The 14439-nt window shown below is 37.8% G+C and overlaps 1 long non-coding RNA gene across 1 annotated transcript in view; it reads right to left on the bottom strand.

Moving 5' to 3' along the window:
* Positions 1 to 9656, bottom strand: part of LOC139944817 (uncharacterized) — a 141956-nt gene extending 132300 nt beyond the window's left edge. The window contains exon 1 of the long non-coding RNA XR_011787023.1: positions 9525 to 9656. This is a non-coding gene — a long non-coding RNA (uncharacterized lncRNA). The remainder of the gene's footprint in view (positions 1 to 9524) is intronic.
* Positions 9657 to 14439: the final 4783 nt, after the last annotated feature.

The following is a 14439-nucleotide window of genomic DNA, read 5'->3' as shown; positions in this document are numbered from 1 at the left end:
TTTACAATCTCAAACGATCATACGTGACCCGAAGTCCAAGTTCAACGTCAAATCCGAGCTGGGGTCAAAACTAAGCTTACAAGAATGAGGTATACCAGCCGAAAGACCGTTCTCATGTAGAATGTGTGACTGGTATCCTGCTCATTTCTGGAAAAGCAGAAAGATGTTCAGCAATATTTTCTGCTTAAGCACTGCTTAGTAAGCAGCTCTATGAAACTGGGCCCTGGTTCGTCAAAGTCATCTGGAATCAAATAGAACATAACACTAGCCCTATCCTAGCCCTGGGTGGATTTCACAAAGAGTTAAGACAAGTCTTATCTCTACTCTTAGGACGACTAACTCGTCCTAACTTATAGAACTAGCCGTGCGTTTTTAATATCGCCTATAGGACTATCACTTTGTGAAATCGACTGGCTCTGGATGAGTTTGACTCATAATGGTTAAGGTAACTCAAACAATTGTCTTTCTCCTCTGCTAAATAAAATAAATAATTAAACATTTCTAATTTGGACTCCACGCCCCAACAATGTGATAAAGTTAAACAAAAGAACAATAAAGCGCTCAAAGAAACAAAAGCACCTTAAAATCATCATAAAAGACACTCTCGTCGCTTCACAATAATAAAATAATAAACCGTAAGATGTGTATAGAACACGAGTGAATGCATAGACAAAATAAACATGCACGGATATAACACGGTATTTGTGTTTTCCCAATGGGTAGTCCTCAAGAATGTTATCAGAATATCATTTTTATTAACAACTAAAATATTAAACAAACAAGTAATTATCATTGGAGAGCCGTTGCTTTGACATTTATGGCTCATGTAAGTCAACAAATAAATACCTGGCTACAGTTTGTATACGAGCTGAGTAATAACACATGATAACTGGTGTGTATAAACCCAACCACGCAGCGTGGCATAAGGTGTTGTTTGCCGTTACAATTAGGCGAGTGTCGTGGGCCGGGGCAATCTACGAAATGAGCCGGCGACCGTTGACGTTCAAGTAAAAACCTGCCGTGTTTCTTCCGCGATGAACGGCCGGTCACTACTGGTGTGCTTTACCCCCACCACCCGGGACCAATTCATTAGCAAGCCTAGGTTTATGTCTTTCCCCCTCTTCTTGTATACCGTGATTATTAAACATGAAGACAGCATGTCGAGGGAGGATTGGTAAATCATAATTACAGACGTAAAACACGACCGGAGATCTGAAGCCAAATGACGGGGTAGATTTCGCTCCGTGATTGCGATCGCTCGTCGCTCTTCCCCGGGGAACATGCTAGATCGAGATCGTATACAGTTTTTATTGTGGATCCAATTTCAGGGTTTTTGTATTTAGAGATGCATTAGACTCGGGTGCATGCTTTTATATCAAAAGCGAGTACGCGTATGTTGATATGAGGTCTTTAAAATGTGTCGTGTAGTATTTTTGAAGAGGTTATTGTTGTATTTATATCGAAGGACTGTGGATTGACGATTAGAATTGGTGCAAGCCAATCTGAAATGTGAAGTCCTGGTCATAGATAGCACTGACGATTTGAGAATGGTCGTTCTAATTGAGATATAATTAAAACATTCTTTGGTTTTAAACCCAGATTTTTTAAAGGAAACTTCTCAGTGTTCTCAACATTTGAAGCAAGGTTGACGGGCCATAAAAGGACTTAAAATAAACATTTGTTGTTAATGTTTAAACAATATCTCCTTATTAATGAGTATGATGCACAGAGTCAAATGTCACTGAGAGAAATTCATGACCGGTCATTTTCATAAACCCCATACAAAAATAATAAAGACTTTCATGCCTAATGCAGGGTCCCTTTTAAAATTCCTATATCTATCCACATGTCAAGAAATTGTAGTGCATTAAACCTCTGAGACCTGGTAATTATATAAAAAATGAATATATTTCCTTCTGTTTAGAAGATATATTCGAGACTTTTCCGATTATTATCAATAGCAATATCAAAGTTAGGCTGGTATAATTTCTTCCAAACTACACGCGTCATACTACCGGCAAAATATCAATTTTGTTTTTATTGTTCTCTAGAAAACATAAGGAAAAAAGTTTATAAAAAGTTCGTGTAGGCTGTTTGGCTTGTGTGTTTGAAAACTAGAGGTTTTGAATAAGAATATACTTTAGTAACTGTCTGAAAACGATATTGGATCATGTCATTAAAATCCTGTAGCATTTTTAAGGAAAGTTTCCTCGTCAAATTATTGATTGTTTTTATAATAAAGGAAGACGACGTACCCCTTTAAAGTGCAAATACTTTTTAACGGTTGGTTAACTTAAGATTTTTTGTCTATTTGGTAGTTCTTAAAAATTAAGTCATACAGACGACAAATCACACCCATCAATTCCCGCCAAAATTTGAGCGGGAAGTCACGCATTCTGCACATTACAGTCGCTCGACCAACTGCCTGTCACACTCGTCCCCACGGTGGCCCTTCCCCGCCTTTGTTTCACGGGCGTGTCTCTAAATCTGCACTCCTAATAAAAACGAGGATTTCATGTGGAATTCATTTCGATTTTCCACTGCCAGGGACCCTAAAACGTGAGCCCAAACAATGGAACAGGGATTTATATTTTTGTGTGGGGGGACTCTAGCAAAAAATTGTCCTCTCTCTGCATGTTGCCATGGCAACGTTTAACCAGTTTGAAAAGAAAATTCGTGGTTTGGTATCTTCCAAAATGCTTTCTGTTTCGGAAGTTTGTTCAGACGGCTTTTTGAAGCCTACACGGGGTGGTTCTACCGCCAAATACATGGCCCAATTCTTCCTAGAAGTGTGACGTAAACGGGGCTTAAAATCAGAACAAAGTGTTTTCATCAAGGGAGTCTTTGCAAAGTTTACATTTTATTTTCGAAATCAACCAGTTGTGCTTTATTTGCTTGTTAATATTTCATAATGTAACTTTTATCATTGTTCTTTGTGTTCCCATTAGGATTTGTTTTCTCAAAGATTAAACAGACGACCATTCATGTACTATTCATTCAATCAGAACAAAGACCACCATACTTCTATTATGTAACTAGACTTTAGATTAACAATACCGACATAAAACAGTCGCTATTAATTTTATTCATCTCTGTTTAACTTCTTATTTATTTAAGACGTAATCTATTTCATTTGTTTCCCCAAAGTGGAAACATTGAAGGTCTAAAGAGTAGACGTACGTGAGTTTGCTGTGGTACGACTAATAATGATAAAACACTACGAATGCACGTACTATGACCAACCCAGGCGAACAAAATGAAAAAAGTCAACAAATTGGAGACATAACTGTCGTGGTCAGACTATGATATGTACACTGGAGAGTCTACTCAGTTTGTCTGCACAATTCAAAGGGGCAAGGTGGCGCTTTTTGAACATGCTCCTCCTTTTGTTGTGTAAATATGGTTTAAATTAATTAAATTACTTCTAATTCTGCTGACCCTAACAGCTACATCCACTGAGAATCGTCCCCTTTCTGAGCAACGTTTGTTCAATTTGTGTTTACTTACGATCCTGTTTACTGCGATGAGCGGTAAAATGGTGTTAACATGTAACAGTTAACATCAGTCAACTTCACTTGATGTAGGACTATTGTGACGCTAGGTGGCATCTATAGAACTGTGATATGTCACATGTCCCCCGCCCCCGCCCCTCAATCGAGCCAGTGACTTCACTCATTAAAATAACTAGGATTTCATTACAAAACCCATTGTTTTACGCACATTATGTGAAAGAAACCATTGCCTCGAAAAAAACAGCTGATTGATTTTAATCTCAATATTATTCCAACTACAGAGTGCTCTATAGTTATTCACTGGGTGACACTTGTACTGCATAAAAATAAAATGAGTTATGGAATTTGTAATAATGGAGTAATTTTGACTTGGTTGCACTAATATTTGTTTATTTTTCTGTCAGAAATTCAGGTGAAAACAGCTACTCTGATAAGAAGAAACTATGAACAATAGTGAACTTGCGGGTACAACCATGTGTAAATCTCTTTAGGGTGAGTGCTGGCTCTGAGAAGAGCCGGTTGGGTCTCGACGTTTCGAACAGTGTACTCTGCTCGTCTTCAGGAGATCTCCAGAGTATATTGTTCGAAACGTCGAGACACAATCGGCTCTTTTCAGAGCCAACACTCACCTTAAGAGATTTACACATGGTTGTATCCGAAAGTTTACTAGTTATTTATAGTTTTGTCTTATTTCTCCACACCATGCAAAGCTTCAAACAATACTTAGCTACTCTGACGTTGCATGTGTTAACAACGACTGCTACTCTGACGTTGCATGTGTTAACAACGACTAAAGCTCGCTGAATGCTAAAATCGTTTCTAACTCCGAGAATTGAGTGCAGCATGGGTGCAGTAACAACTTTAGTTATCAGAATGTATTTATTCATCTATATAAATTTCAATAATTATTTTAAATTCCAGATTTCTAACGTTTCGTTATTTTTTTTTATCAAGTTGATTGTTTTATAATCAATTCAATCGCATTTTTGTCCACCATGTAACATTTTGTAGAACTGACTGGATTTATGTCAGGGAGGAAACAAAGACAAGATTCTGATGAACACCACATACAACATAAAATAAATAATATTGCGTTATCAATCCAAAAATTATAGCTTTCTAAATTTAGGAGAGAAATAAATCGGCGTCCCAAAGCCAAGACTCCGAGGTTTCACCACGGTTCGAGCGAGCCTCAGACAGCTCTGTAGCCTTGAACTCCCTCACAACCAAACAATGACGACCCGCTGCGTCCGAACAATGTCGGAGAGAAAAAAGATGTCCGGGAAAATATCAAACCTTCTACTCTCATTTAAATCACAAAGACATAAATATATCCCTTCGACTGCTTGAATTTCCATTCTCTTTGGTCATTTACCTGTACTCAGCATCTGTACGTAACTGAATTCCGAACGAAAATGTATTGGTCATGGCTTGCAGGACAATGCTTTGAAATTAACCAAGTAGAGGTCCTGAGCCGACAAAGGATCACGCAAATAAAACTATAAGATACAAAATAGATTAACAACGATGCTTGACTAACTTTCACCAGACATTTTTTGTGATGAGTAGGTTTTGATCAATTTGATTTAAAGCTTTGAGTCTATTCTTCTTTTATGACATGCGAGAGGGAACATGTAATTTTTTTCTTTCATACTTCTCGCAGGTTATTTTTGTATGCGCTAGAGAAAAGTAAAGCATTTACAAGCTAGTGAAATTATTGTTATAGTTGAGTGAAGTCCAATAGGAACGTTTGACTTTCGCCCCGAATTATTTATTTTTCTGATCTCGACCATAAGGTAAAATCTTTTTCTCCTCATGCACGACTTTTGCTTTTAATAAAGAATATGACTAGATCTAACAATGTGAGGGTATTTGTTAACTGTTAATGTGACATACATATTGGCTGTGTGTAGAGTTTTTTTTCTTAGCAATCACCTAGTTTTCATTTTAAACATTCCTAATCTGTGACCATTTTATTTTATTAGATGGTCAGATGCAAGAAGCCGGAGCCGTGTATTGAGAAAGTGCGACAACTTGCGACAAGAAGCCACAGCTCGTCAATTCAAAAGTTTTTTTTTTTTTATAGAAAACGCACGTGCGCACACAGGGTACCAGACCATATACTGCACATTTGGTTATACTGTATATTTGGGTGAGTGGCGCAATTATACTGACCTATATAGAGTCAGACACCCTTGAACATGGCAGTATTTTAGACAACTGGAACTTCTCAATGACAATTATTGATACAGGGAACTTCTACACGAAAAACTGCAAAAAATATTCACAATTTCTTTCTTTGCAATCACAATTTAAACATTAAACGTGTATTTACGGTGATAAAATGAAAAATCGGGAATGTATTACTTTCCAAATCTTCAACTCCACTACCCACGTCTCATATTCTTTTGAATTGAAAGTCTTAATATTTCACAGTCCGCAATATTGTATGAAGTAACAGATAAAGTCTTTCATGGGAGGGACTAAGGTAATAGTAGGATTGCAAACACAAGAGGGCGCTGGTCATCTCCCACCAAGAAAAACATTGAAGCTGGTCTCGATATCATACTAGTTCAACATCAATGACTAAATTTAGAGGATTTTTTTGAAATCTATCACTTGATTAATCGAAGCCGGGAAATCCTGTTCTTTTAAATCGGACGCAAAAACAATTTCTCTAGCGTTTTCTTTTCTCCATAAATTAATGTCCGGTGAGCCGTTTTTTACATTTCTTTTTAGGTGAAACTAGGACCTATGCTATAATGTCACATTCTATATTTATCTTCAACGAGAAAAATCACCGATACAATATTGATGCATACAGCCTGGCGGCGTTTCAACACAAAAAGACATATCGGAAGACTGCCTAGCGCCCTCACATAACCCATGAACAATTTCAACCACAAGGGGGCGCTAGTCATTCTGTGACTGAAGCCTGAACAAAAATAATATTTAGAAACAAATTTGACAATTTTTTCCCAAAACCACCGTGGACCGTTTCAACCACATGGGGGCGCTAGTCATTATGTTTCAACTTTGACTGGTGAAGACTGAAAATATGTCAGTTTTGCTAAGAAACAATTTTGACATTATTTTTTTCCCAAATAAACACCGTGTGATCTTTCTCTGTTACAAGTGCCTTGGGGAAGCATTATTTCTCCAACCGAGTTAGAACTAATAAATTAACACAGTTTTTGCGCCAGTTTGAAGGTAAACGCACTCTGGAAATAAGCCAGTGGTGATGACGTCATTCCGAAAAGGTTATTACAAAGTGGTTAACTCAGCCCGCGGTTTAACGACACGAACTTGGAAAGTGCATGTTTTAATCATGTAGCCGACATAATTACAGCGTCTGGTCTGACCGTCTGAGTGCTGGTACAGTACCCGGGCATTTTGCACCTGCCGGCCCGGCGAACTTACGGCGTGGATGGAGGGTGAATAACCCCACGAGCTACATGCTACAGGAGCACAACCTTATTGATGAACAAAATGTGTTACTTTATTACAAACTCCCATCATTACATGTATGATCTGAAATTTCTTCTATAGTATTATTACATATCATTAATTATACATGTAAATTGATTTTGGGTGTTCAATTAGTCCATTCCTTTGGTTTTCAAAACTCACTCGATGAGCTAGACAACATAAACTGATCACTAATTTGTTTTGGGTGGGCATGTTGTTCGAGGATTTTTTGTTTAAATAGTTTGACTTTCATCACATTCTAAGTCTATATATTGTAATTTTCTAAATAAAAAAACTCAATGTTGGTGGGGAAATTTTTCAGCCAGGATCTAAACCTCTAAGTACTATCAATAAATACAATTTTTGAAAATATTTATGCAGAAGAAAACATATTATTTTGTAGTGCCTTAAAAATAAAAACACAGATTATACCCCGCAGCTATCTGCTTGTACGATGACTTGTTTGTCTTTTCTAGCCTCAAATAAATGTATCTCCTTTTAAACAATGGTGCCATTAAGCTGGCTCATACAATTACACTAGTAACATTTCACCCACAAAGTCAACTAATTTTGGCATAAATATTACTGTAAAGTATTAAATGTGTGCTCCACGTAACACCACAATTCGCAGTATTGTGGACTGAGTGGAAGAGTGTGTCAACCAAAATTATAGTGCAAAACAAGTTCAACAAAACCGTTCTTTTCATTATTTTCATCAGTATTATTTACTTATTCTTAAAAAATATATATATAATATGTTGGGAGAAAGGGGCAAAAATGAGATTAAATTATTTTCATGGGCGCAGGTCATACATATTGGGACATGCAATGGCTATTGGGTCCATCTATAACACTGTAAAAAATATCCATAACATTTACGACACTTTACCTGGCAGCTAGGAAGTTGGAAGTTTTGTAATATTGTGCTTTGAAGGGGTAGTTTACAAAACTTCCACCATAAAATTTACGACACTTTACCTGGCACCCTAGCTGCCAGGTAAAGTGCCGTTGTTTTAACGGGTATTTTTTTCAGTGTATTCTAAAAATTTAAGATGCAGAAAACAAAGCGCTTCTGCATCCCACTTATCCAATGATGACAAAGGGTTTAATCGCTCATTCCAAAAATACCAAGAACGTCAATATTAATGCACCTTTTTTGTCACGACCCCCATTCACATTTGAATGTAGTAGAGCATTTCCCTTTGGACTGGGGTATGGGTTGGTGTGTACTGGCCTCCAAATTGCCATTGTCAGAAACTTCAACTTGTAGTAGCCTACATTTTGATCTCAATAATATGATTGGATATCAATTTCATCCTAAAAGCAATTACAAGAAGATACCACTTTCGCTAGTCATTTAAATTAACCTAATTTTAAAGTGTAAGAACACCGACTATTGGTTTAGTGAATTCCTACCAGCTTCTGCACAAGCTAGGAGGTTTGTGTTGGAGGCGGCCCAAACGCGTACATTCGTTACAGTACACGTGCTAATTAGGTATACATGACGAACTCAAAATGGTGACCAAACGAACTCAAAATTAACACCATTTTTGCTCGTTGAAACAAAAGCTACATAAATTTTCAACATGCCCTACATGTTCAGTCGATAATATAGAACATAAATATGCTTACATTTTACGTCAAAAGCTGCAGAGAAGTCCGTTTCCATCTTGTTTCACTCATTTTGGGCGGGAGAGTGTGTCCGACACAAATCTGAATTCGTCCAAAGTTTTGCATGACTCGTGGGGGCGCTATTCATTGTCGCGGTACGGTACCGTCTGCCACTTTTATAATTCGCAGCCGAAAACATCGCCTTGAATGTTCGTCTGTGGGCCAATTTTGTGCGCTGCGTTCTTTGGTCAAAAAAGGTGTTGAGGTTTGTCTGCTTGTAAAGCTAGTTTATTTAGTGTGAAATGTATCGTTTTCATACGAATAAATTACATCGTCAACCTCCTCATCGAGTTTAATGAAACCATTAGTCACAGTCAGACAGTCATGATGTCACAAATTGTATTTAGTATGGGTAATGAAGCACACTCTTTTTGCAAATTATCATTCTTTTGGTATTTAAAGACTCTTTAAATTATCATTCTTTAAAGACTCAACAAAATTGTCAAAAAAAAAAAGCTGCACCATCACAGTGCTCGCGGGTATACAACCGTTCATGTTAAATAGCGCCCTCTTTTGTCCATTAACTTATTTTCTGCAGGATACAATGGTATTTTAGTTGGTAACCTTATTCTGGAAAGCTAAACGCTGTTGTGCTAAGCAACTTTTTATGCAGCTCTTTAAAATTGGGCCCTGTTACTCTTGGGGTGGGGGATAGGTGTAAGCATAAAATATAAGGGGAAAACATTCATTGCTAATTGTTTTACTGCCAGAAAAGAATTTACTTTGAGCAAGCGTTATTCTTGACCGAGGGTAACTTGAACATCATTGCAATAATTTTGGTGCAATTTCTTCCTCCATGGGTAATCTGAGGGGCTAATTGGGGGGGGGGGGACGTAGAAAGCAATTGAAAAACTGCTTCCCAAGGTCACTTACCACATTTGTTGGTGATATGTTTTATTCTCTTGTCCAATGTCTGTCCAACCAGGCGATATAGCTCCTACTGTAGCACAGTAATAATATTCCAAAAAGGATAACGCATCGACTCCAGCTCCGTCAATGACAATTTGTTGAAATAATTTAAACAAGGGATCACTTGACATCTATTGTTTAGCAATACATTTCAGATGATTAAGACACTGATGGTGGTATTTGTGGAGCTTTCCTGTGTCCATGCATATAAGAGTATCCTATGTACACAAATTTCCATGTGGAGCATCCAAGTCTTTAGAATTCCCTTATGGAGTCTTTTGTTTTCTCTTGTTTGTTTTGTCATTGGTCTCCATAACGTACCAAGAATGAGCACACTGGGTGGTATTTGTGTATGTTTATAAATGAACATCGTAGAGTATAGTATGATCCAGCTACACCATCTTATTTCAATCACAAACTGCAAACTTTCCAGCCAAGATTAAGAAATACTTGTTGTAAGATACAGATAATAGTTTGTAAAGAATCGCGAAGTCGCAGTAACTCAAGACGTCACCTGAGGCTAAACTCACTCGAGATAATTTTTTCAGCCACAGAATATAAAAAAAATTCTAGAATTGTTTTACCGAAGCTGTGTCATTCGTCATTGTCTCTTAAAGTAAACAATTGTTGAATTAATGCATACACAATTTACTTATTGGCCGCACATGTCCAGGTTGTTTAATGAAGAAAAAAAAACCAATCTTTCACGGAAACTGCAGTGAACCAAGCCGAAATGTTGAGGATAAACCTTGTTTTAGAAGATTGACAACAAGTCTTTAGTTGTCGAGAAAACCGGGGAAATATCCCATATATATCCCAGTTCCACAGGTGTCAAATCCGGGTATCGTTCCGGTTCACTCCACTGAAAGGTTTCACAGGTCATTAACTCCTTGTTTTTATCCGTCAAGGGAACTCGGCAAACTCCCACAAGGGATAGGGAATATAAAACACCAAGCTGGCAACAGCCAATCTCTCTGTCATACAAACTTTGGTTAAAACGTCTGTGATTATGAATTGCACAAATCAAGAAGTTGTGAATCAGTAATTAGCTGACAATACTTATTCTATTCATTGTGAAAGCAGCGGGCAGCTTGGTGGGGTTCGAACCTACAACCTTGTGATTGCAGTACTGCAGTCTAAATACTGGATCACGGTGTCACAAATTGTATCCTCTCAGGCCTATATTGTTTCGAAAGAAGAAATCCGAAAGTGGTGTATTGAGGCCTGGTAAACTTGAGAACGTAGTCCTCATCAGATATTTCCATTTCCCGCTCATGAGAGCTTTCAGGGAGATCGCATTGAAGATTTAAAATCCACTAACGGCGAAGACTGAATCATCCCGTGGAGATTTGTTGATTCCATGACAGGTTTGGACGATTCAGTCACATAAAGCTGACGAAACCACAGTAACCCACAAGTGGAATCCACGAGCAGCAGTGAAACAACTTGGCACTGAAGACAGAGTAGTAATCCTTGGTGAACCATCTCGCAGAGAAATTGTATTTTGAGTTGACTCAATGACATGTTTAGTTGATTCAGTCACATAAATCTGAAGAAACCAGTAAACCCAGGAGGTATCCACAAGCAGCAGTGAAACAACTTGGCACTGAAGACAGAGTAGTAATCCTTGGTGAACCGTCCGTTCCTTTTGATGAACCACCCTTTCCTCCAGAGCTCACTTGCGAGCAAGGACACACAACCAAACCTACTTCCATTACGCACACAGTCATTTCTGAATGAGAAAAAACTGTGAAGATTTACACAGTCGACGAAACCAGCGTTGATTCTGCCCGTCGGCTCCCTTAAGAAACTCTTTCATCCACAGAACAAGAGAAACTGTCTGGATTGCATTCAGATTTGCCTGAATTGCGGCAAAAGCAGATGGCGTTCGTGTCCACAGAAAGAAGCGCCTTTTCATCGCCCTTCAATAGCCAAGTCATGTAACAAAAGTACAGAATATATGAATTGCTGGCTATTTCTAAAGAAGCAATGGCACACAAGATGATGTAGTGTTGTGTGCACCAAAAGCCCGCGATTGTTATTAAATGAAAATGTTTTTTATTTATATTCACGATATCGCGTGTATATTCAGTCCAGTCTTTTTTCGTAGAGCGGTTATATTCTGAATCAAACTCCTAGCTTGTTGAGAGATAGACTTTATTGTGTCATTTCCAAAGTGATGGTGTATTAATAGGTATCGTGTTGCAGGTATGCAATTGACTCCTAGATATGTAATCTCACCAATGCCACGATGAAATAACACGCATCTATTGTAAACAGCCTTTTCAAACAAAAATCCCAACCTCGCGGTGCTTTTCAAAAGACCCCAAACGGTTGTCATGGTTTTTTTGCGCCAAAATTAATCGCTGTCCTTCTAAGTGTCGGAGTTACTACGTGCAGTGTATAATGGCGGCTTGTCAAGATATCACCCTGCGAGGGAAAGCTTCAAAAGAGAGCCTATAGAATTGAGATGAATGAAGGAAAATGTCAAATTGGGTTATTATTGAATGGACCAGTGAAATACTCACCTATTCATTCGATATACGTACAGACTGGCACCCTGTGTTCTTCCAATTGTGTTTGCTGTGGAACTTCATTACTGGAAGCAATTACTGCCATTCAGTGCACCGTCTCCTTTTTATCTTTTATGCTGCGGCAGAAAATATCAATTGTTGGTGGAAAATGGCACCTAGCAACCGCTTATTAAAAACCGGTTTGTGCTAGTATACCTCTTTATGTCGGGTATACGCGTTGAAGGGAAATTTAATATGGTTGGCTTCGGCACACGGAAGTCTGTGAATTGAAGATTGATACATGTATCTATTTCGCCAATAAAGACATGATTTTTTTTTTGTAATATCTTCAAAACTATTGAAAGATGTTTTGGTTTCGGTGAGAATACGACGTACTTTTAATACTTCAAAACAAATGAACACAAATCTGCTAAATCCAAAATAAATCGGTAATAATTTTGTTTTCCATATGATCGAGGAATGTCAAGTCTGAGAAACTGTCACAAAGCCATCGCTTTAAGAGGTGGGCGGGGGAGGGTATTCTGGACACTGAAACGTATTGTTCTAGATTTTACACCAACTATCGGATTTTATCGGCCAAAACACGTAGTGTTATATTAAACAATACAGTGAAGCATTTGCACTGATTACTTGATAGAAAAATACAAATGTTAGAGTCTATTTTTGAAACTCAGCGTCTTGGCTTTTTGCGAAATTCTCGTAAGACAAACTAGCAAGATATCATTTTGAGTATTTTCGAGTAGAGAATTAAGCGTAAAGTGGGCGTGGTTTACAATGGAATGACGTCACACTTATATTTAAATAGCTCATGTCGTACGCAAATTTATCTGTAAACACATTACAACTTAATTACTATGATTTGACCTTTGAAGTTCAAGATACTTTCCACTTGTGAATGCTTTTCAAAAGGGGAGGGAAAACTAAACAAATAAGTTCGATCTTTATCCGACGGTTCGATTTCCGCAACTGTAAGTTTTAACTTTGAGTTGCGGAAAATCTGCAATTTAGAATTGCTATAAAAATGCGACCGTCCATTGTAGCCAACAGAGGGCGCTTTTACCAGGACCGTTAATTCCACGGTCCACTTCTCGTTGCATAATCACCCCATGCCATTTACAATACATGTGTTAACACCAACGGGGGAAATTACCCCTATTGGGATTTGAAACGGGAGGGGATGTTGGAAGGATTAGTCTAGACTTCACAAAATGTTTTCGGGCACGTCCTTGTTCAAAACTTCCGCTTTAGGAAGATTGAGGTCATGACCTCCGAAAAATATAGAAATAATTATTGGGACAATGGTGAAATGAAAGGAACAATGGTGAAAAGGGACCTTGGACATTACTTAACTGTCTTTCGGAAAATGTTCCAACCTTGCTACAATTAGCAAAGGACCCTTGTCAAAGGGCTCTATGATGAGTTATAATGAGTTACAAGAGTTTCAATAGTTACTCATGATAAACTCATTATAATGGGCTTTATAATGAGTTTATAATGAGTTATAATGAGTTACTCCTGTGTGCTTTATAATGAGTTATTGTAAGGGATGGATAAGACAAGTCAGAGCAAAAGGATGTGGATTGAGATTTGCACTGAACACCATCTGGGAAAAAAATATGTAAGTTTTAATTGATGGTCTTGAAAGAAGATTAAGGTTCGACTATTGTACTCTGTTTTAGAGGGCTGTATGCCCCTATGTTTTGTAAACATTGTTCTTTAGAACTTAATTTTAAGTTGATTTAAGTTGCATTTGCTATTCCCTACATAAATGGCGTTGTACGCGGTTATGTGAGGAGAGTTTCCTTAAGTGCAAATACAAACTGATTTAAGTAATTGATAACTTCCTCTACAGCTTCACAAATTACCGGAATATAAAAGGAAATGTACCGCTGATTAATGAAGCGCACATGACCTTTAATTACTTCCTTTAGTTTTAACAATGTGGATCTGTGTAAGGAACTAATTTCATAACTTAATTTTAATTCAGGTAGATTGAAGGTTTTTGCAGATGGGACCAGCTCTCGTGTGCTGTCGTCTTTTTTTTAAGGAAATGGAATTAATTTCAACATAGCAAAGTGATTGTTCGATGCTTTTGTCGGTTGCTCGCGCGGTTCGTGGTGACGGCTTGAGGAGGTGGTTGTAAACTGTAGCACTCGTGTCGTAAGAGGGCGCTACATCACAGGCTTGTTTTGGGGGTTTACTTTTAGTTGGGCCATCATTTTGCAAACTAGAAAATAGTAAATAGTAATTACATTATAATTGCAGGTACATTGTACATTCATTTGTTTTTAGGAAGAGTGAACTTTGGTAAGAGTGATCGTCAAGTTTCCAACCAATTTGCAGGG

The sequence above is a fragment of the Asterias amurensis genome, chromosome 12, assembly GCF_032118995.1.
Source record: "Asterias amurensis chromosome 12, ASM3211899v1".
NCBI classification, from domain to species: Eukaryota; Metazoa; Echinodermata; class Asteroidea; order Forcipulatida; family Asteriidae; genus Asterias; species Asterias amurensis.
This window is presented reverse-complemented; position numbering and strand designations above follow the sequence as displayed.